Source organism: Pan troglodytes, chromosome 23, assembly GCF_028858775.2.
Source record: "Pan troglodytes isolate AG18354 chromosome 23, NHGRI_mPanTro3-v2.0_pri, whole genome shotgun sequence".
NCBI classification, from domain to species: domain Eukaryota; kingdom Metazoa; phylum Chordata; class Mammalia; order Primates; family Hominidae; genus Pan; species Pan troglodytes.
The window spans coordinates 38,730,038-38,753,452 of record NC_086016.1 but is presented as its reverse complement, the minus strand read 5'-3'; the positions used below and the strand labels follow the sequence as shown (position 1 = coordinate 38,753,452).

At 49.4% G+C, this 23,415-nt stretch overlaps 1 long non-coding RNA gene across 2 annotated transcripts in view; it reads right to left on the bottom strand.

Annotated features, from left to right (window-relative positions):
- The window catches only part of LOC107970332 (uncharacterized), a 48,976-nt gene that overhangs the window by 9,673 nt on the left and 15,888 nt on the right, over nucleotides 1-23,415 (bottom strand). For both annotated transcript variants that reach the window (XR_010156094.1, XR_010156095.1), the window contains exons 2-3: nucleotides 22,014-22,219; nucleotides 19,786-19,905 (exon numbers count right to left, since the gene is read on the bottom strand). This is a non-coding gene — a long non-coding RNA (uncharacterized LOC107970332). The remainder of the gene's footprint in view (nucleotides 1-19,785; nucleotides 19,906-22,013; nucleotides 22,220-23,415) is intronic.

Genomic DNA, 23,415 nt, shown 5'->3' with positions numbered 1-23,415 from the left:
AGTGTGCACTGCTCTGGGGGTACCCCTGCAAGCAACAGGGCCTCTATCGTCTGAGGGCCTCTGAGAGGCAGCATTAGCAGGAGACACCTCAGATCTGCCAGCCGTGGGGCAAGGAAGCTGGGGTATTTACACTCCAGCTCCCATCCGTCATTGGTGAGGGGAAGCAACAACTCCCAGCACTCCCATCCTGAGCCTCTCAGGCCTGCAGAGTGACCCAAGATGCTGGCAGCAAGCAGAGAACTGTCTTCAGGGTGCCCCTGGGGTGGGCTGAAGGAACATGGGCAGGACATTAATAGCCTCTGCTGTTGTTAGCTTCACTCTCACAGTGTTGTACAAATTATAGTGCTTACCACGCTGTCTGGCACCTAGTAAGTATTCATTGAGCCTCAGCTGGATTATAATTAATAATAATAAGGGCCTGTGATGATTAAGGATTAAGTCATTATGTTTCCTCCCACCTCAGGGCCCTTGCCCAGGCTGTTCCCCCTGCCTGTCCCTCCTCTGCCCAGCTTCTCTCCACCTGGTGAATGAGTTATTCTTCAGCTCACAGCCTAAATGTCACCTCTTCCGGGAAGCATTCCTGGCACCACTGGTTTAAATCAGGTCCCTCCCGCTTAGATGTGCTCAGAGCTCTGACTCTGCCCCTTTTCTTTTTTTTTTTTTTTTTGTGAGACAGAGTCTCGCTCTGTCGCCCAGGCTGGAGTGCAGTGGCGAAATCTTGGCTCACTGCAACCTCCGCCTCCCGGGTTCAAGCAATTCTCCTGCCTCAGCCTCTCAAATAGCTGGGATTACAGTTGCCTGCCACCAAGCCCGGCTAATTTTTGTAGTTTTAGTAGAGACGGAGTTTCACCATGTTGGTCAGGCTGGTCTCAAACTCCTGACCTCAAGTGATCTGCCCGCCTTGGCCTCCCAAAGTGCTGGGATTACAGGCGTGAACCACCGCACCTGGCCTCTGCCCCTTTTCTCTCGGAGCATTTCATCATCGCAGTTGCCACATTTCCATGGCTGGCTGTGATGATTTGCTTGTTGCCTGTCTCTCCTGCTGGACCAGGAGCTCCATGAGGGCACAGGCTAAGTCTGTTTTGTTAACGAAGACGTGTCTGGGGAGGAGCCCAGTGTCAGCACGCAGGGAGAGCTGGACCAGGCACTGGTGGAGTGGAGAGAGAGGAATCTGAGGATCAGTGGGGGAACAGGCACAAACTGAAAAGAACACAAAGAGGTGAATTCTAGACTACAGCCATTGTGAACTAAGTAGCTTTAAAAAAAAAAAATTTACCCCCATCTCAGGGGTTTCACTCTGTCACCCAGGCTAGAGTGCATTGGTATGATCTTGGCTCACTGTAGTTTCAACCTCCTGGGCTTAGGTGACCCTCTCACCTCAGCCTCTCGAGTAGCTGGGACTACAGGCATGTGCCATCACACCCAGCCAATTTTTTGTATTTTCGTAGAGATGGGGTTTTGCCATGTTGCCCAGGCTGGTCTCAAGCTCCTGGACTCAAGTGATCTGCCTGCCTCAGCCTCCCACAGTGTTGGGATTACAGGCGTGAGCCACCACGATCGGCCTAAGTAGCTATTTACGATGTAAATGGACAGACAAGGCTATGTGTCTGTGGGACCTACTTCATTTTCCTCCTGAGCATCCAGGAAGACTACATTTCCCAGCCTCCTTGTAGCCTGCTGGGGTCATGTGACCATCTGTGACCAATGGAGTGTGGGAGGAAGTGATGTGCAGCATCACTCCCAAAGGACCCTCCACACACTCTCTTTCCAGACTTACCAACCCCAGAGCAAGTATCAGCACACCTCTTCTGTAAACACTCGAGGGCAAATATTCTGTTTTCTGGGCCACACAGTCTCTGTCGCAGCTACTCAACTCTACCATCGAAGTGCTAAAGCAGCCCGTGTAACTGAATGAGTGAGGCTGAGTCTCGATAAAACTTTATTTACAAAAACAGGTCATTGTTTGCAAACTTCTGTGCTACAGGATGGTGGGGCCACTGGACAGAAGGAACATGAGCCCCCATGTAACTGGGGAGCAAAGCCCACCTGCCTCACCACAGCCAACTCTCATTCAACTGAGTGAGAACTAAAACTCTTGTTGTGTTAAGACACTGAGGCATTTGGCATTGTTGTTATAACCATTAGAATATCCCAACTCATATGGAATGTCACAGAGGAGGTGACAGTCATCTTGGGCCTTGACAGATAAGTAAGTCATGCTCCAGGTGGACAAGATGAGGAAGGGCATTCTCAGGGAAGATGGAACCCATGTGATCCAACCGATTGAAGGGTGGAGTGGAGTGTGGACGATATCAGAGGGCTTGTGCTACAAAACGACATAAACAGTGGTTATAAGGGAATGGAAGTAGGAACCGAATGTGTGAAGGACAAAACAAGGGAGAGAGGGATGGAAAGGGATCGTGCACTTGGCTGCCTCTGTCTTCTAATGCACCTTGCATTTCCTACCATTTCTGTGTCTTCATCCATGTGGCACCCCTGCCTGCCATGCCCTCCCTTCTTCTACCTGCTCAAGTCCCATCCTTCCTTCAGGACTTGATGAAATCACTGATGGCTCCATGTGCAGAGAAGCAACAGGACCTTTCAGCAAGAGTGCAGGCTTTGAGGCCAAATAGTCCTGTGTTCAAATTCTGCTCTGTCAATAAGAGAAGCTAAAAAATGAACTATTAAATATAAAGGAACCAAGACTTCCTTGGCTTGAAAACTTTCTTCCTTCCCAAAATAAGAAATGACTTCCAGGCAAAGATTAAAGCCAGGGTCATTAATAGGAAAATAGTTTAAAGATGAATCCAAGGACATAACTATAAAGCCTTTTATTAAGACCTTAGAAAGATTTAAGGTGGTACCTCATAGACCTTTTCAAGCAGACAAAGGCCTTCTAAGGATCTTAACAGCATATGTTGAAGACCCTTTCTGTTAAATAATAGAGCTTCTAAGAATCATAAAGGCAGCCTTGCCAAGAGCCCAAGGTGAAAAAGAGATTTGTGGATATGGCTTTTGTCTAATGGAAGGGATTATAAATTGACTCATAAGATAAGAAACCTACACAATTTTTAAAGGGCCTGTTTTGGCTTTGAATTAAAGGGTTAGAGAGGGCACCAAATGAAAAGGGAGATTTTGGACCATAAAATCTCCATGGGCAGAAAGCAGGTTAAGAAAAACTGCTCAGCTGCAAACACTGGACATTTCTTACAGAAACCCAAGGGTGGTCCAGAGGAAAGAACCAAGAGGCCAGAGTCAGGAGCCATGTGGGGAATCTTTCCCAGGCAGTTGGACTGAGGACTATTCCAGGAACTGGCAATATGTGCCATAATAGTTCATTTTTTAGCTTCTCTTATTGACAGAGCAGGATTTGAACACAGGACTATTTGGCCTCAAAGCCTGCACTCTTGCTGATGAATCCTGCTGCTTCTCTGCACATGGAGCCAGCAGGGATTTCATCAAGTCCTGAAGGAAGGATGGGACTTGAGCAGGATGGATTTCAGAATTGCTCTGGGCCAGTGACTCCCTGTGTGTCTCCTGCTCCTCCACTTTTAGTTTGGGGGTGCCTATGGTGTTAATAGTTTTCCTATGCCTGAACCACCATTGTGGAGTAGGAGGGGGAGGGCAGATAACTCATTTCTTTAGCTCACAGGTCTTCCTATTGAATGAAGTGGCACTCAAGGAGCTGTACCCAAGAAACGCCACCTGAGGAGATGCATTCCCACCTGCCCCTGGCTGGCTCCTGGCCTTTGAGCGGCTGCCATACAGATCTCAAGGGAAAGGAATGAATAGGTTTTGCAGGTGGGGCATGTATTCCTCTGCTAGGACTGCCATAGCAAAATTCTACAGCCTGGTGGCTAAACCAACAGGAATTTATTCTCTTGCTGTTCTGGAGGCTGGAAGTCCAAGATCAAGGTGTCAGCAGGGTTGGTTTCTTCTGAGGTCTCTCTCTGGCTTAGAGTCAGCTGCTTCCTCCCTGTGTCTTCCCACAGTCTTGCTTCTGTGTGTGTCTGTGTCCCAGTCTTTTTTAATAAGGACAACAGTCATATTGGATTAGGGCCCATGATAATGACCTCATTGTCATTTAATCACCTCTTTAATGAACCTGTCTTCAAATACAGTCACATTCTAAGGTACTGGGATTAGGGCTTCAACATATGAATTTTTGGGGAGACAGAGTTCAGCTCATAATAGGGGTGGGTATGAATCATCGTGAATAGCTGTGGCCAGAAGGCAAATTGCGGCAGATGGTATTTTCCAAAGATGCTCCCACATACTCATCCTGCAAGTGACCCTGCCACTCCTCCATCAAGAGGTGGGGTCTGTGTCCCCTCCCCTTCAACCTGGATGGATCTCTATGACTTCCTGAGAGCAGAGCAGTACTCCCAAGAGAATACAACTGCAGCGACGCTATGTGACTTCGGACAGTAGGTCAGAAAAGGCACCACAGCCCCTTAGAACCCAGTCACCATGCAGTAAGGGAGCCCAGAACACATGGTGATGGGCACATAGGAGTTTCAGCTGCCAGCTCCAGGTGAGCTCCCAGCCACCAGACACATGAGGGAGGAGGCCTTCAAACCAGCTTCAGCCCCAGCCCGTAGCCCTCAGCCCCCATCTAACTGTGACTGAGTGAAAGACCCTGGCGAGAACTACATGGCTGAGCTCAGTCAACCCCCCATGCATGAGAGATGTAATCACAAATGATTGGTGTTGGTTTGCACCCAGTAAGTCTGGGGTGGTTTGCAATGCAGCAAGAATAACTGATACACTGGAGGGGTGAATATGAGCCAAAAAGAAGGAAGGAGGCAAAGATGGGAGGAAAGAAGAACTCTAAGTGTTGCAGGTCAGGGACTTTGTCTTATTCACTGGAGTCCTGGCACATACTAAGTGCTCAGTGAAACCTTGTTGAATAGTGAATTAGTGAAGGGAGACAGAGGGATGGCAATTTTGAGTGCACTGAGTTTTTTTTTACTGCACATTTGGAGACAAAATGTCCAAATGTGCATCTCTAGGATGGACCCGGGAGAGACTATACATTCCCAGACAGAACCCTTGGCTGTCCAAGAGCCTCTGAGGGCACAGTAGAAGAAGAGAGACAATGGAGTCAATGGGTTTGACCTGGGCCTTAGGGGAACAGTTTGCTCCTTAGCAACCAGCAGCCACCCTCCTAGGACTGAAAACTCCCAGCAGGGCAGGGCAGGGCAGGGCAGGGCAGGGCAGGGCAGGGCAGGGCAGGGCAGGGCAGGCGTGGAGTCTGGAAAAGAACTTGCCTCAAAGCCGGGCCTCTGAGGGCTGGACATGCCTGGCCCAAGGCAAGAACACCAACCAGTTTTCAAGGGCCGGTCCAGTCGTCATCCAACCGCCCCCGTCCCCAGCTGTCACTTGGGTGGTGCCTTGAATTGCTTTCTGTCTTACCCGTCAGCCCTTCCTTCCCAACTCTCCAGCCTTCAGCCTTGGTATATTCCTGGGTTGTTTCACTTCCTCTGCTGCTATTTTCAGCAAACAGCACAATCTCATTTAGGGGGCAGGCAGAAGAATCAGTTTTATTTGCTTTTCATTTATTTTCTTCCTTTCATCCCATTCTTCTCCTTTTAACGAATTTCCTTCCAGGACTCTTTAATGTTCTTTATAAGGCTTCCACTGTTCTTGTTAGAATTCTCGTCCCGCTCCCTAATATCTCCCCTGGGCTCTTTTGCTAATTTGTCTTCTCTCCGTGTGTTGCTCTCATTCCTCTCCTTTGCCACTTTGTCCCTCTCTTTCTCATCTCATCTGCCCTCATGCCTTCAAGTTCTTGAGTATCTGCCTTACCCCCTGCCCCTCCACAAATTCCTCCCTCCTTTTTACCTCCTTCTCTCTGCTTCTCCTCCTCAAACTGGGTTGTGAATGTTGTCCGCCTCGGAGCAGGACACACTGTAAGGCTGAGGCTCCCCGAGGGCCAGGTTGTGATCATTTTATTTTTACAACGTCCTTGGATAGATGGAAGTGCTTGTGCAGGGTGGGATTTGATGCTGGCTGGGAGGGGACCAAGACGGCGAATAGCACTTGTGATTAATATAGGTCAGTTGTTGCGCTGTGTCCCAGTGGTCCCGGTGAGAGGAGAACCTTGTCATCTGGGGCCCAGTTTTGCAGAGGTGGCCTCGGTGTTGTCTAGGGGAAGTTGGGACTGTGGCAGGCGAGGGAGATAGGCCGGCTGCTCTTCTGGAACCAGAGGGGTGGTGCAAGAGGCTCTCCCTCCTCCTGCACCTCCTTGGGGCCTGGGAATACAGGAGGGGCCCTCACGAGGGCACTTCTCCTTCCTACACACTGGATCCTGGGGCTGCACCCTTTCTAGCACAAGAATGGAATGGCAGGATGAGGCATGCTGGGGAAACAGCAGCAAACACCTCTGCTTGTTCCACTAAAAGTGTTGAGTGCCCTTTTGGTGCCAGGCACTGTGCTGGGGATGGGGACTTGACAGTGAGCAGAGCAGACATGGTGCCTGCCCTCACGGAGCTTACATTCTAAGAGGGAGACAGACATTAAAAAGCAAACAAGTAAAAATGCAATGGCAAATTATGCAGAGTGAAAGAGATGGCATGCTGTGGGAGGGAAACCCAGGGAACCTAATTTAGAGGAGCAGAAAGATGCATTTCTGAGAAAATGATATTTCTCATGCAATCTGAAGCAGAAACAGGTGTTGCCCAGTTGAAGAGCATGAGAGAGGTATGTTCCAAGCAGAGTAGAAAGCATGTGCATAGGCCTTGGAACAAGAAAAATCACAGAGTGGGCCAGGCGCGGTGGCTCCCACCTGTAATCCCAGCACTTTGGGAGATCGAGGTGGGCGGATCACGAGGTCAGGAGTTCGAGACCAGCCTGGCCAACATAGTGAAACCTCATCTCTACTAAAAATATAAAAAATTAGCCAGGCGTGGTGGTGGGCGCCTGCAACCCCAGCTACTCAGGAGACTGAGGCAGGAGAATCACTTGAATCTGGGAGGCGGAGGTTGCAGTGAGCCGAGATCGTGCCATTGTACTCCAGCCCAGGTAACAGTGCGAGACTCCATCTCAAAAAAAAAAAAAAAAAAAAAGCACAGGGTGACAAAAAGATGAAAAGGTGGCCAGGGGCTGAAAAGAAGCTAAGGGACAGGGTCAGGTGGCAAGACATAGGGAGAGCTTGCTCACACAAGGTGTCAGGAATGCATGTGAACCCATTTAAGGGTTTCAAGCAAGGAAGTACTGTGATCTGATTTCTGTTTCAAAAACTTCCTTGGCTGCTGTGCAGAGAAGAGGCTTCAGAACAGATTAAGCCGTAGAAGACCCCTAAGGAGTATCTGAGTGGGAGATTGCAGCAGCTTAAACAGAGAAAATGCTGGCCAGGTGCAGTGGCTCCTGGACTCTTTGCTTCTCCTGGACACCACACTCTTGAGGTCCCTTCCACCTCTCTGTTTTCTCCCTCCCACCTCCCATCCTCTGCTCATCCCATAAACATCTGCGAGCCTTGGGACTCCTTTCCTCACCCCTTCTCTACTCACCCAACACACTTTTCCTGAGCAATTCTCTTTTCATGCCCATGATTGCAGTTACCGCCAGGACTAGTTTGGGTAATTCTAGAAACAGATAAACCCCCAAAGCTCAGTGGCTTAACGCAGTACAAATTCCTCTCTCCCTTACATAAAGTCCATTCAGTAGCAAGAGGAAAGAAGGGGGTCTCTCAGCACTTTGGGAGGCCAAGGCAGGAGTATCATTTGAGCCCAGGAGTTTGAGACCAGGCTGGGCAATGTAGCAAGACACTGTCTCTACAAAAAAATTAAAATTCAAAAATTAGCGGGGCATGGTGGTGCACACCTGTAGTCCCAGCTACTCAGGAGGCCAAGGTGGTGGGATCTCTTGAGCCTGGTAAGTTGAGTGTGGCAATGGGTCATGATGGCACCACTGCACTCTCGTCTGGGTGACAGAGTGAGACTCACCTCTGTAACCCTGGCACTTTGGGAGGCCGAGGCGGGCAGATCACCTGATGATGGGAGTTCAAGTCCAGCCTGGTCAACATGTCAAGACCCCATCTCTACTAAAAATACAAAATTAGCCAGGTGTGGTGGCGCATGCCTGTAATCCCAGCTACTCGGGAGGCTGAGGCAGGAGAATCACTTGAACCTGGGAGGTAGAGGTTGTGGTGAGCTGAGATTGTGCCATTGCACTCTAGCCTGGGCAACAAGAGCAAAACTCCATCAAAAAAAAAAAAAAAAAAAAGGAAGGAAAGAAAATGTCGAGCTCTTGGCAGTTTATGAATTCCTCTCCCTTGACATTGTGAGAGCAGCGTGATTACGACCATTCGACAGATGAGAAAACTGAGTCTTCAAGAGGTTACAGTGGTTTGTTTGCACAACATGACTCGTTTAGTAAGTGCTGGCTCTGGACTGTGAGCCCAGGTGTTCCAATTCCCAGGCCCTGCCTCCTTCCTTTCTGTGATATGGTCTTAGGAGAGTTAAAGAAGTGGGTCAAGAGAGAGCTCAAAAATAAGCCACTGGGCGTTTGAAGTATGCATGCTTTGGGCTTCCTCTTTCTTGTTGTGCTTTTATTGAAATTTTGAAATCTTAAGCTTCCTAAGTCTTGGTTTCCTAACCTGTGAGATAGGAACGATGACCGCCGCCCACTTCCTGGGCTACTGTGAGACTTACACAATGGTAGATGTAAAGCACTTAAGAGAATGTCTGGCACACAGTAGGTGCTCAATCAATGTCAGTCTTCCTTCCCTTTGAAGAGGACAGAGGATCCAGCATGTCTGGCTTTGAGAGCTGGTGACATATGCCCACTGTCATGCAGTTGACTGTGGGTGATGGATTTGACCATCAGCCCTGCTGCAGCCCCAGCACAGGCTCTGAGAGCCAGCCAGAAGGCTGAGTCAGTTCTCTGGGTGAGTTCCCATGCTCTGGCCACGAATTTATGTAGGAGGATCCAGTCACACAGCTGCCTTCTGGCCGGGATGTCCCCGCACAGTCCCCAGCAGCAAGGCCTCCCTGAGAACATGGCTTGCGATGGGGCCTGATTCCGTCTCCTTCTAGCCACATCTCCAACTCCTGGGTTCAGCCAACTGGCAGGTGTTTCCTGGCTCAGGAAATGTGAGAGAAAGAAGACTGTCCCTGCCCACCTAGAACTCCCTTGTCAGCATCATCATTTGTCTGTGCTCTCATGGGGCCTCACAACAGAGTCTCAAGGTGGGAGGCATGCTCTTCCTCTGGACAGATGAAGAAAAGGATGCTCAGAGAGGTAGGGTGACTATCCGCCGGTGATAGGATGGTAAGTGGACAGGCTCCCCCAACCCTGCTCTTGTCCAATGTGCGCACAGATTCAGGGTCAATGACGGCCAAGTGAATTGAGCCTGTATCCCTTGATGACCAGAGGGAGCCAAGCCCCCTTCTCTCTTCTTGCTACTGAATGGACTTTGTGTGAGGGAGAGAGAAATTTGTACTGTGTTAAGCCACTGAGCTTTGGGGGTTTATCTGTTTCTAGAATTACCCAAACTAGTCCTGGTGGTAACTGCAGAATGAAAAGAGAATTGCTCAGGAAAAGTGTGTAGGGTGACTAGAGAAGGGATCAGGGAGGGAGTCCCGAGGCTCATAGATGTTTATGGGATGAGCAGAGGACAGGAGGTGGGAAGGAGAAAACAGAGAGTTGGTAGGGACCCCAAGAGTGTGGCGTCACATCAGCCAAGGGAAACAGGGGGTTGGAGAAGGGAAGAGGGGTTAAAATGCCCAAGGCTACCCAGAACTCCAGTGACTTAGATCTGAATGTGTCCATTGTATTAGTAACATAGAAGTACCCGGTGCCCCGGCTAAGATGGGTTTACTGGGGGGATGGGGCAGAAATAAGATGACTCCAGCTTCAGAAAGTGGGTCTGAGCATAGACAATGGCTGCAGGCCTGGTTTGAAAGCCTGGGCTGCAGAGGGCCATAGAGCTGCTGGAGGATTTAGGGCACTTCTTTTTAAGAAGACACAGTCTGGGGCATGTTTATAGCCAGGGAGGAAGAGCCAGGAGGAGGAGGAGGAGGCACTCAAGAAGCAGGGCTTCATTTTTGCCATATCTATGCTTTTCATCTCAGCCTGTCTCAAATCCTATTTGAAAATAGAGTATAAATAAATGATCAAATAATAAGACAGTGTTCATTCCCCGCCAGCCAGTGACCTTGAAAGGGTCTTCACAACTGTCTTTGTTCTCTCCTGGCTTGTGTCAGATTTACTCTGTCCTCCCCAACAAACACTGACTGGGCACCTGCCCTGTGCCAAGCCCCAGGCTCAGGATACAGAGCAAGAGCCAAGCCTCTGCCCTCAAGGAGCTCACAGTCTGATGGTGCAATGGACACAGAGCCATGACCCAGGGGGACACTGGGACCCATACACTGAGAAATGCCATAGGTATGTCACTGCAGGAAAGGAAGAAGGGATTAAGTGTTTCCCAGGACTGAGGAGGGTGGGAGTGTCCTGGAGGGCCTCAGGGAAGAGGCAACACCTTAGCAGGGCTTTGAATGACACCCAAGAGTCCACTGGGCAGAAAGAGGCACAGCATGTGCAAAGGCCCTGAGGTGTGACAGAGCAGGAGCCTATAAGGGCTTTGGCATGGGTGGAGCCCAAAGGTGAGAACAGCAGCCGAGCCAACAGCTTACACTGCAGGGTCATTTTTGTTTTCTGCAGACTTTAATGATACTGTGTACAAGGGCATGAAATGACGCTCTGTGGCTCCAGTGTCAGGGAGAAATTTGAGGATCCAAGGAAAACTACTGGGGATTCATCCACAGGGTGTCCACTGCGTGCAAGGCAGTGCTCCAGAAGCTTGTGACATGTGGGGAACAAAACAGGCAAAGAGTTTCACCCTGGGGGAGCTGATATAAGTCAGACAAAACCCAGCAATCATAAATCGCCTTCAGCAAATTCTCCTAAAGTAGATACTTAAGTGAAATCCTTCAATAAGGGTATCAGAAGGTGATACTTGGTATGAAACAAAGAAAAAGTATGAGGGACAGCATGAGGGAGAGGAGGGGAATGGGGTGTGAGGTGTGGACAATTCAACCTTAGTGTGGTCAGGGAAGAAGAAGCTCACTGAGCAGACTCGCGGGAGATAAGGAAGTGAGCCACGTGCGTAGCAAGAGGGAGGAGGGAGCGGCTGGTGCAAAGGCCCTGTGGCAAGAGCCAGCCTGGCGTGGGGGGTGACTGCAAGGGACCAGTGTGGCTGAGCAGAGCAGGCAGAAGAGAGCTGTGGGACCTGAGTCCAGATCAGGAGGGTCCTGGGGGCCCTTACACCTTTGGCTTTTACTCTGAGCAAAATGGAAGTCACAACCTAGGCTTGAGCAGATAGGGGACACAGTCTGACTCCTGTCTTCAAAGGATCATCCAGTCTCTGTGTTGGGGAGGGATGAAGGTGGGGCCAGTGTAGGAGCTGGGAGCAGGGTAGGAAGATAATGGGGTAATCCAGGCAAGAAAGGATGGTGGCTCAGACGAGGGTGGAGGTGGTAGAAGGGAAAGAGGGGATCAATTCCTGACCCATGCATGATTTCCAAATGGAAGAGATGTGGGCAAGAGAGAAAGAGAGGAAGCCAGGGATGACTGCAGGGCTTTGGACTGAGCATGAGGAGGATGGAGTTGCCAGCCTGTGAGGTGAAGGAAGTTGCTTGAGAAGCAGGCTTGGGGAGTGAGGGAGCCCAAGAGTATGGATGTGTGGGGCTTGAGGTGTCTTCCAGCCATCCCTGTGAGGTGTCAAGAAGGCTGTTGGAGAAGCCAGTCTAGGATGCAGAAGCCAGCTGTACTGGAGATAGAAATCTGGGAGTTGGCAGGGCACAGTGGCTCATGCCTGTAATCCCAGCACTTTGAGAGGCCGAGGCGGTCGGATCATTTGAGGTTAGGAGTTCAAAACCAGCCTGGCCAACATGGTGAAACCCCATCTCTACTAACAATACAAAAATTAGCCAGGCATGGTGGCCCATGCCTGTAATCCTACTACTTGGAGGGCTGAGGCAGGAGAATCACTTGAACCCGGGAGGCAGAGGTGGCAGTGACCTGAGATTGCACCATTGCACTCCAGTTTGAGAGACAAGAATGAAACTCTGTCTCAAAAAAACAAAAACAAACAAACAAACAAAAAACACAAACAAACGAAAAACCAGAAATCTGGGAGTTATTGATGTGTAGCCAGCATGCGTGAGGATGTTCCCATTTGTCCCCAAGGATCTAGACATGACACAGGGAGGAGGAAGTGAAGGCCCTGTAATATAATAGAGTCAGGAATATTTTGTAAAGAGCACGATCAAAGCCATATTAATAGGAGGACTGTGTGTGTTTCTCATGTCGATCAAGCTGTGCTGTCTTGGAAAATCAAATACTTTCGTGTTTACCTTGAAGTAAATCTAAAGAAACCAGCCAGTGCCACTGTTGAAGTTGAGACACCAAGTGGAACCCAAGCACCTTCCATGTTTTCCCAGCAACGTCCCTCGGCCTCAATTTACTCGTCCATAAAATGGGCACAAGCCTCCCCATAAGAATGCTGGGAAAAACAAACAATGACAATGTTCGATGCTGTGGCTTTTATGATTAGGATTGCCCTTACTATCGTTAAAGGGCCGGGCACATAGTAGGTGCTCAGAACGATAACGATCGTCATACTTCATAACACCAGTTGGGGAGGATGGCGAGTCCAGCCCTTCCTGGCTGGGGACCCTGGAACACAGCACAGGCAGCAGCTGCCAGCTGGTCACATGGTCAATTAATGCCAGCTGTGGTGAGCGCCCATCTGACGCCGCACGAGCATCTGCCTGGTAGGAACCGAACAAAGACCTGTCAGCTCAGGCTTCACGGGGATCCCAACAGCCCCAAGGCCTGGGAGGGCCAGACCTGGCCACACACCCCAGCCTGGACCCCGAGATGAACTGGAGCCCAAGACGAGAACAGTAATAAGAATGGCAGAGTCATTTGTTGAGAACCAGGCCCTGTTCTAAGTGCCTTAAATGTCATAATTCATCAATACACAGAGAACAAAGGGGTTCCCAGCAGGCAAAGAGCAGGGTCCCCCAACACCATGCTTAGGGTACCGGAGAGGATTATTTGATTACAAACAATGGAAACCAACTGTGGCTGACTAAAGCAAATAAAATGGGGAGGCCGGGTGCGGTGGCTCACACCTGTAATCCCAACAATTTGGGAGGCCGAGGTGGGAGGATCACTTGAGGCCAGGAATTCAAGGCCAGCCTGGGCAACATTAAAAAAAAAAAGTTTTTTAATTAGCTGGCTATGGTGGTGCATGCTTGTAGTCCCAGCTACTCAGGAGGGCTGAGGCAGGAAGATTGCTTGAGCCCAGGAGTTTGAGGTAGGAGTGAGCTATGATCACGTCACTGCACTCCAGCCTGGGCAATAGAGCAAAACTTCCCATCTATAAATAAATAAATAAATAAATAAATAAATAAATAAATAAATAAAGAGATAGATAGATAAAATAGGGGTGGGGGGGTTTATTTGGAGGATATTGGCTAGTCCACCGCGTGGGATCTGAAAACCAGGATCTGAAAATGGGCAGGAACTGCAGCAGCTCCCAAGCCTGGGAAGCTGGAGCTACTCGATGGCCTCGTCGGTCCAGGGCTGGAATGACTGCTCTGTGCTGTTTGCTTCTCTCTCTTTGGGGATGGGGTGCTTGTCCCTGTTGCTGTCTGTTCCTGGCTCAGGGTCCAGGACAGAGGGTCTGATGAGCTCAGTTTGGGTCAGTGTCTAAGGGAGGGCAGGAAGCCTTAATGGATTGGGCCCCAAGACTGCACCCGATGAGGAAGAAGCGATGGCTCTAAAAGACATTAGGGTGCTGGAACCAGAAGAAGGAGGAATAGACTCTGGGTGACCCTAAATAACAAACGTCCGTGACTCCTGGGTCTCTGAAGACAAGCAGACCCAGATCCAAATCCCGATTCTGCCACTAGCTGCCCATGTAAACTTGGACAAGTTCTTTTGTGTCTGAGCCTTCGTTTCCTCATCTGTAAAATGAGGATAATGAAACCTGCTGTGAGTGTCCTGAGAAGGCACTGTCCGGGGGCTCTGTGAATAGGACTGCGTGTAACAGGATGCCAGGAGGTCCTGGGGGCTCCTCCCACCCCAGCTTCCCTCTTAAAGGGCTCTGAAGGGGCTCCAAAATTTCACTGGGAAGAACAAAGTTACTAAATCCTCCAGAGCCATCTCAAAGAAGGTGTCATTCTTGGAGTCCTAGGATTTTCTATAGCTCCAGCGACAAGAGACACCAAACGATAGGGCAGCATTTACCAGGGAGAGATGCAAGAGAGGTGTTGAGGGAAGCAGGCAGAGTGCCCTGCTGTCTTTCTATGAGACCAGGAGCGCCTGACACCTAATCTCACCTGCCCCTCCCCAGGTCAGGCACCATGAGCACGTCTCCAACCACTCTGAGCCATTAAGCCTGCAATGCACCCTGAGCCACCAGGTTTCAACAACCCCATGGTGCATGGCGAAAGCAACAGTGGAGATGGCAGGGCAGAGGGGAGGGTGGCCACTGTCTGGTGTGGCAAGGACTCACAGGTTTCCTGTGGCTTGGGTGGACATCACAGTAGGTGGTATGGACTTAAGCCAAGGTCCACCTTGCTATCAAGATCAGGGGCTCTGGGAGCCAGAGCTGTCCCACTTGCCTCAGATAATTGGGATAAAAAGGGAGAATTTGAGCCAGAGCTGCATTTTCCAAGATCCCAAGAACCGCACATGCTTGCACACGTATACATGCATACACTGCTCACACGTGCATATACCTAAGCACACACTGCCTACACAAGCACATGCACACATACACATATGTACACACACATACACATGCACACATGCATGCACACACGTACATGCACATGCGCCCACACAAACATATGTACACATATGCATATGTACATGCCCATACGCACACATGCACGCACACACACATGCATGCACACATGTACATGCACACACTGCCCACACATGCACAGGCACACATACACATATGTACATGCCCACACACACATGCACACACATGGACACACACATGCATGCACACATGTACATGCACACACTACCCACACATACGGGCACACATACACATATAAACATGCCCACACAGGCACAGGCACACACACATACCCCAGAGGGAAGCTCCCAGTTTCATATGAGATTGCCATTTCGAAATGAACAGGATTGAGTCTTAGTAACCAAAATGAGATTGTTATTTTTAATAACTAAAAGTGACTGGAAAGTTATAGAATGAAGTGTCCTAGAGGAAACCAGCTAGCTACCCAGCAAGAAAAACAAAGCTCAGCAGAGCACAGGGGAGCAGTTATTAGAAAAAAATAATAAAACAGAACAGAATCTTTTCCTGTTTACCTCACAAGCTGAGGTTCCTCACACAAACTGGCTCCATTAATTACTATTATCTCCCAGTTCCAGGCTGGGAAGCTTGCTTGGCATCCTCCTAGCACACAGAGGAAGCCTCTATTAATTTGGGAAACTGAAGTTTAAACAAAAAAACGGGTGAGTTGGAGACTTTCTTGTTGCAGCCTATTGCCTTCCTATCACAAAGTGTGTCTGCAGGTGAGTTCACTGGTCTGAAGGATCTGGGAGGAAATTCTAAAACTGTTCAAGGCACAACAACATTCTCCTGCTAACATTCTAATTTCATTCCTCCACTTCTCCCAGGTGATTCCATTTCCTCCCAAATTAAGATGGAGTATGAGAAGGCACCGAGGAGCTGGAGGCAGGAGCTCCAGACTGGAGGCCAAGCGCTGTCATCTGCAAGCCGTGTGACCCGGGACAAGTCTCTGTCCCACAGATCCCTGCGTCCTCACCTGCAGCGATCATAACACCCAGCTCAATGAGTCCATGTGAAGAAATGAAAAAGACCATGTGAGAATGCCTGTGGTGACCTGCTAGACATGTGTGTGATTACCTAGAGGCTAAGGGAGCTCCCTTCGGGTCTGAGTCCCGGGATCACTGTGCCTTAAGCCATGTGACCTTGGGAAAGCCAACTGCTCCCAGGCCTCGGTTTGCTCACCTGTCAAATGGAAGGGATGCTGGCATTTCTGTCAGCAGTGTTGCAGGGATAGGACAGAAGGAGATAAAGCATTGTGAGGCCGAGGCAGGAGGATCACTTGAGGCCAGGACTTCGAGACCAACCTGAGCAGCATTAGCAAGACCCCCATCTCTACAAAAATAAAAATAAATTAGCCAGGTATAGTGGCACATGCCTGTAGTCCTAGCTACCTGGGAGGCTGAGGTGGGAGGATCGCTTGAGCCTGGGAGGTTGAGGCTGCAGTGAGCTATGATCACACCATTGCACTCCAGCCTGGGTGACAGAGTGAGACCCTGTCTCAAAAGGAAAAAAGAATGTATCTGACCATTTTAAAACCAAAGCGGAGCACATGGTAATCACAGTCACCAGTATTGTTTCCTTTAATTGCAACTCCTAAAATCAGGGATCCAAGGGACGTCAAAGACATACCCAGGGTGTTTGACCTCAAACTGGGAATTGTTGTGTTACCCTTTCCCTCTCTCTCTCGGGCCCAGTGGCTCATCTCATGGGCCCAGCGGCTCATTCTAAATGTAATGTGAGTGATTACCTCTAGAAACCTTGTCATGACTCCAGCTGACTACCCCAACACCAGAAATCAGACCCGAGGCTGTCGGAATGGCTCAATCACTCACTCAGGACCAGTGGAGGCAGCTGACAGATTTTAACCCCTCTTCTAAAGAGACAGTAGATTGTCTCCACTTTGGCCTACTAGAGAAGCTTCCAGGGGTTTTTATTTTGTGAGCATCTATTTTGTGCCCATCTTCTACCAGCTAACTTACTCTGCTTAGGGGACCCCTGAGGTAACACCCACCATCACCCTGCTTCCCAGGTGAGGGTGGCACGGTGGCTATTGCAGCAGCGCTGGGATTGGAGCCCAGGTCTGTGTGCCCCAAGCCCACTCCTTCGCCTCCCTGTCCCAGCTTCAGCCGCCGCCGGGCACTGAGCTTGCCACCTGCATGACCTTCCCCTCTCCGGGAGAGACTTTGCTCGAAGGACGAGGGACGTGCCACCCAGGCATTTCCTCTGATGACCGCAGGATGAATTTTCCCCATTCACTCATTCTCCTGCCTGTGAATCAAAGCTTGTCTTTTTTTTTTTTCTCTGCCTCCAGCCCTTGAGTTTCCAATTTCACCATTAGCTCATTGAACAGTGGCAGCATTCCCCAGCCTCGTTCAGGAAGACTTCATCTTCCGTAGGACACAGAGGGAGCACAAGAAGGTAGAGCCCGAGGGGACTGGAGCCGAGCCAGAATCGCACCACCACCCGTGGGGCCGCCCAGAGGCAAAGCCTGGGGCCCGCATGGCTCCCCGGGCTCCCTGTGGCTCTCCGGGCCTCCGTGTGCTCTGTAAACCATGGGTCCGCATCCTAAGCCCAGCAGATGCTGTATGACGTATAAACTGTAAAGCGCTAGAGGTACGTGAGGGGTAGGTATGGACCGGGCAGAGGAAGGGGCTTGTACACAGTGAAATGCCGCACCCATGCCAAACAACTTTGCAAATGCCAGGGAGTAATGTCATGCCCTTCGCAATGCCCAGAGAATGCCCCAGCATGGAGATGAGCCAGGGGGCCCATGAGAGTGAGAGAAAGGGGTAACACAACCGTTCCCAGTTTGAGGCCAAAGACGTTGGGTGTGTCTTTGAGGTCCCTTGGATCCCTGATTTTAGGAATTGTAATTAAAGGAAACAATACTGATGACTGTGATTACCATGTGCTCTGCTAAGTGCCCCAAATGCTTATCTTCTTCTATCCTATCCCTGCAACACTGCTGATGGAAATGCCAGCATCCCTTCCATTTCACAGATGAGCAAACTGAGGCCTGGGAGCAGGTGGCTTTCCCACAGTCATATGGCTTGGTGCATGGTGATCCTGGGACTCAGACCCCAAGAGAGCCCCCTTGACCTCTGGCTGGTGTGGGGGCAAGCACAGAGCATTGTGTCCCATCCAGGGAAGGGCCCAGGGAACGTGGCTTGTCTCCACCTCCCTTCACCACCACACCTGGCCAAGAGGGGCAGGCCCAAGCCCAGAAGAGCTGTCCGCACTGGACTGTGCCACAGGGTAGGGGGTGCCTGCCGGACACTTGCATCTGGAGGCAAGTGACCCTCAAATCATGCTCAGGCTAAACTGGAAGCAAAGGGGAGACTGCAGATCTCAAGACAATTGGAACATTGAAGAAATTAGGCCAGGCATGGTGGCTCACACCTGTAATTTCAGCACTTTGCGAGGCCGAGGCAGGAGGATCACTTGAGGCCAGGAGTTCGAGACCAACCTGGGCAGCATTAGCAAGACCCCCATCTCTACAAAAATAAAAATAAATTAGCCAGGTGTAGTGGTGCATGCCTGCAGTCCTAGCTACTTGGGAGGCTTAGGTGGGAGGATCACTTGAACCTGGGAAGTTGAGGCTGCAATGAGCTATGATCACACCATTGCACTCCAGCCTGGGTGACAGAGTGAGACCCTGTCTCAAAAGGAAAAAAGAATGTATTTGACCATTTTAAAACTAAAGCCGGTTAGTGTAAGGCATTGTCAGAAATAGTTATACTCCCATTCTTTTGATATCTGTGTGGTTTTATCCATTGATTGAATAATTGATTGAAACAAGATCTCACTATGTTGCCCAGGCTGGATTGCAGTGGTGCAATCATAGCTCACTACAGCCTCATATCCCTGGGCTCAAGGGATCCTCCTGCCTCAGCCTCTCAGGTAGCTGGGACTACATGCACACACTACCTCACCCAGCTAATTTTTTTTTTCATTTTTGTCTTGTAGAGATGGGGGTCTCACTTTGTTGCCTAAGCTGGCCTCCAACTCCTGGCTCAAGTGATCCTCCTGCCTCAGCCTCCCAAAGTGCTGGGATTGCAGGCATGAGCCACTGTGCCTGGCCTTTTTTGTGGTTTACTATCCCCACATGCTCTCCAAACCCAAGATGTCTTGAGGCCCATCTAGAGAGTCCGAAATCTCCCTGGACTGAAAGTCAGGAAGACCTGGGCTCTTATCTAAGATCTACTAACCCCTACTTGCTGTGTGCCCTTAGGTGAGTTCCGACTGTCTCTGGGCATCAGTTTTCTCATCTGTGAAATGAAGCAATAGACTCACCTGCCTTCTAAATGCCTCCCCACTCAGGCTTTCAGGGAGCCCAGTGGGTTGCATGTCGCAGGTCTGTGGTGCTGAGTGCAAGTCTATATTTTCTTTACAAATATTTATTAAGCACCTACTCTGTCAGCTCCTATAGATGCATAGCCTCAGATTATTAATTCAACCCCATGCAATAGAAATAGAAATGGAGGCATTCTGTCATTCAGAGAAGGAAGCGGAGGTTTCAGCAGGTGAAGTCACTCGCCCTTTGTCTCACAGCGGCATTCAAACACGGGCTCCTGGTCTGAGCCCATTCCATTTCATTCTGCCACCTCCCCACATAAGGAAAGCAGGAAATGGAGGCAAAGGCTGCTTCTCCCTCCACATGGCATCCTATGAGGTGCTACAATTGTTATTCCCATTTCACAGAGCAGGACACTGAAGCACATGCAGGTGCCCAGAGTCACACAGGATCTAAAGCCCCCTGCAGTCATGTAAGCTTAACCATGGGGTTGGCCAGGTGCAGTGGCTCATACCTGTAATCTCAGCACTTTGGGAGGCCGAGGCGGGCGGATCACGAGGTCAGGAGTTTGAAACCAGGCTGACCAACATGGTGAAACCCCGTCTCTACTAAAAGTACAAAAAAATTAGCCGGGCATGGTGGCACACACCTGTAATCCCAGCTACTCAGGAGGCTGAGAGGCAGGAGAATCGCTTGAATCCTGGAGATGGAGGTTGTAGTGAGCCGAGATCACACCACTGCACTCCAGCCTGGGCAACAGAGCAAGATTCTGTCAAAAAAAAAAAAGAAAGAAAGAAAGCTTAACCATGGGGCTGCACTGCTGCCCCCACCTCGAAGCACTCAAAATAGGAGGGGAAGGAGACAGCAGGAAGCTCACAGGTGCCAACCAGTAATTAGGTATGAGACAGCGACACTGTGGAGGCCAAGAGGATCTGAAAAGGAGCTTTGATCCCAGACCAAGACAGCAGGAGGCTGCCTGCAGGGGCAGAGGCATGGAGGATGAACAGGATTCGCTAGGCACGGGAGGAAGAAGACATCTCACAGAAAGAAACCAGAAAATAGCAGGCACAGAGCCCCTCATCCTCTGTGGGGGACAGTGTGCCACCCGGGTGAAGGATGCAAACTTGGGAAAGCTTACTGCACTTCCTGAGGGAGGGGAGAGACCAGGAATGGGGCTGTGGGGACCAGCAAGGTGGGAAGGAATGCCAGCAGCTGCCAGTGCAAGGAGGGATGGGGGTGGAGAGATGCTAAGAAACTATAGCACTGTTTCCCAAAGCCAGGTTCCAGTTTTTTGGGTTCTGTGGTCACTTAAGTCTGGAAGCCTGCCTTCTACATCGCTCTCTGGGAGAGTCTCAGGCACAGGAGCCTAGGCAAGGCTTGAAGTCCCGCAGCCATAGAACCTGTTCGGCTGTTTAGTGCAGGTTCTTAAACTTGCTTTGCCACAGAAACCTCATGTGGCCATTTTAATTTTAATTTTGATAACCATATCTAAGATCCAGCAGAACTCACGTGCCACCAGATTAACTACGAGGCAAGTTAACTGTGGAAATGAGTGGATTGAGCAGAAGTGAATCTGTGGTTCCATAGCATATGCCTGCTCATAGTAGGTGCTTAATGAACCTTTACTGGAAAGACCCATGGACAGAGGTGAGCTCACCACCTTCTGGCAAGGTTTGGGGTTCTATGAGAGGCTTCTGCTGCCTCCTCCCTCCACTCCTGACCTTTTTACCCATGGGTGTTTATTGACTTTGCTATGGGCCAGGTGCTTTCTGACTTGCTTTGCTTACAAGAGCTTATCAAATTCACACTACCCTATGAGGCACTGAGAGGGTGAGAAACTGGCCCATGGTCACTCAGCAAAATAAGTGGCAGAGTTTGCATTTTGATCCAAATTTGACTTACTCCAGAACTCCCTTTCTTCATCATTAGATTTTACTGAGTCTCAAAAATCTACCTTTATGCCTTCACCTCTGGCTTAACTGCTCCTGTTAAACATACACATTTGAGGTCTGTGTTATACCAGCAGACATTTACACTTTAGTGTGAATGTATATTTTGAAAAGAGTACCTGAGGTGTGCATATACTACTAAAAATGCCAATATTAATATTACCACTAGTACTGATATTATCACTACCAATGTTTGTTATTTATTGAATACTTACTCCATGCCAGGTACTGTTATTAGCCTGTTAAAGTTATTAAATCATTTAACTATCACAACAGTGTGATAGTTAGGATAATTGTTCAACAAAAATTCACTCCCCTCTGTCTCTCCCTAGGGGCGTACCCTTCTCTCTCCCATTGACCAGCTTTGGCCAATAGGACTTCTCCTTTAATTCTCCTCTTTGCCATCAGAACATGCCTTATGTAGCCGGTGGCCCAAAGAAGATGAAAGACAAATGGAGAAGACCTGTGTTTAATCCACAGCTCAGAGCCAAGCCTAGCAAGCCCCACCTAGATAAGCCAAACCCAAGCCTCCTCCTCCCCAGCCTCCCTCCAGATGCATGAATGAAAAAAACAATAGTTGTTGTTGATGTTACTAAGTCTGGGGGTGGTTGGTTCTATAGCAATAACTGACTAAGACCCACGGGTACTACGAGAACTCCCTGTTTACATATTTAAAAAACTGAGGCACGGGGAGATTCAGTAACTGACATGTGTTCACAAAGCAAGTTAGCGACAGCAAAAATTTGAACCCAACCAGTCTGGTTCCAGCACCTATCATCATACAATAGGGGTGGGGAATCTTAAAGAACAAATCCCAAAAGCTTGTCAACATAACAAACCAAAAGAGGCAAATAACAGCTTCGTTTATGTCCAAAGTCAACAACAGATAGCACCTCCAAGCCAGAATCTGAACATGTTGGGAAAATACCAAGATTGACATGAGCTGAAAGAAGAGGTTTCATTCTCAGTAGAGCTTCAAGGACTCTTCCCAGAGAAGGGGCACAGTTCCATAGAGAGGAGTTCAGAGAGCAGCAGGGCCAGCGCCAGTGGTCATTAACAGTTGTGGAACATGATGAAGTTCATGGCCACCCTCTGGTAAGATGTCACTCATGGTATGTGTCCCCATCCAGCCTCCTGAGGAGGAGAGAAGGAGACAATGGGTCAGGGGAAAAGGAGAGCAAGAAAAGGAGGTAGTTTACATACAAGAGATAGAAGGAAGCTGTCTACCCTGCACTGCGGAATTCCTTTATTAAAAGAACTTTGGTTTGAGCGGGGTGGCTCATGCCTATAATCCCAGCAGTTCAAGAGGCCGAGGTGGGAGGATAGCCTGAGCCCAGGAGTTTGAGACCAGCCTGGGCAACATGGCAAAACTCTTGTCTCTACAAAAAAAAAAAAAAAATTAAAAATGAGCCGAGTGTGGTGGTATGTGCCTGTAGTTCCAGCTAGTTGGTAGGTTGAGAAGGGAGGATCCACTTGACACTGGAAGGTTGAGGCTGCAGTGAGCCATGACCTCGCCACTGCACTCCAGTCTGGGAAACAAAGCAAGATTCTGTCTCAAAAAAAGAAAAAAAGAAACCCAACTTCATGAATATCACGTTGTGAGTCCCCTGTGTTTATTTCAGTGTCCTTGATGAGCCAATAGAGTAATCAAGGCACAGAAGAGGGATGTGGCTTACACCAGATAAAATAATAGTGAGTAATTTTCTGAGTCAATAGGAATCCAGATCTCTCCAGAGTCCTGGACCAAGCATAGTTTGAGGATGCCATTTGACATCTGAATGTGAGCACTAGAAAGGCCCTTTGGCTTCCCGGGGTCCAAGTTCTGAGAGATGGGGAGATGAGGAGACCCAGAAGGGCCAATGACTGGTCAAAGCCACATGCAAAGCCCACCAGGTTACTCTACGGATTGGAGATATCTGTAGCGATATCTCTTAAAATTTCTATGCCCTCTTGCCTCCCTCGTCACCCCTATGGTTCTCCCACCCTTTCCTCTAACACCCTGAAAAACTTCTCCTGAACCCTAAATAAAGGGCTTCTTCTTCATTTCTTTCTCCTCCTTTCTTTCTGATTCTGTATCCCTAAGTTCTTCCAAAAACCTAGTCAAGAATCAAGAAAACCTGATTAGATGACAGCAGGAAAGCAAAGGCCAGGAACACCCATTCATGAATAAATTTGGCTTGCTCTTACCCAAAGAATAAGCTTCAGTTTATAGCCTCTCCTTTTAGTTCACCTAATGTTCCGTCCTCATTCTCTCCTCCCAATACACAGCTTCGGGGTGATTCTACCATAAAGTGAACCAGGCAATTGCTTATGCCCCAAAACCCCACTCA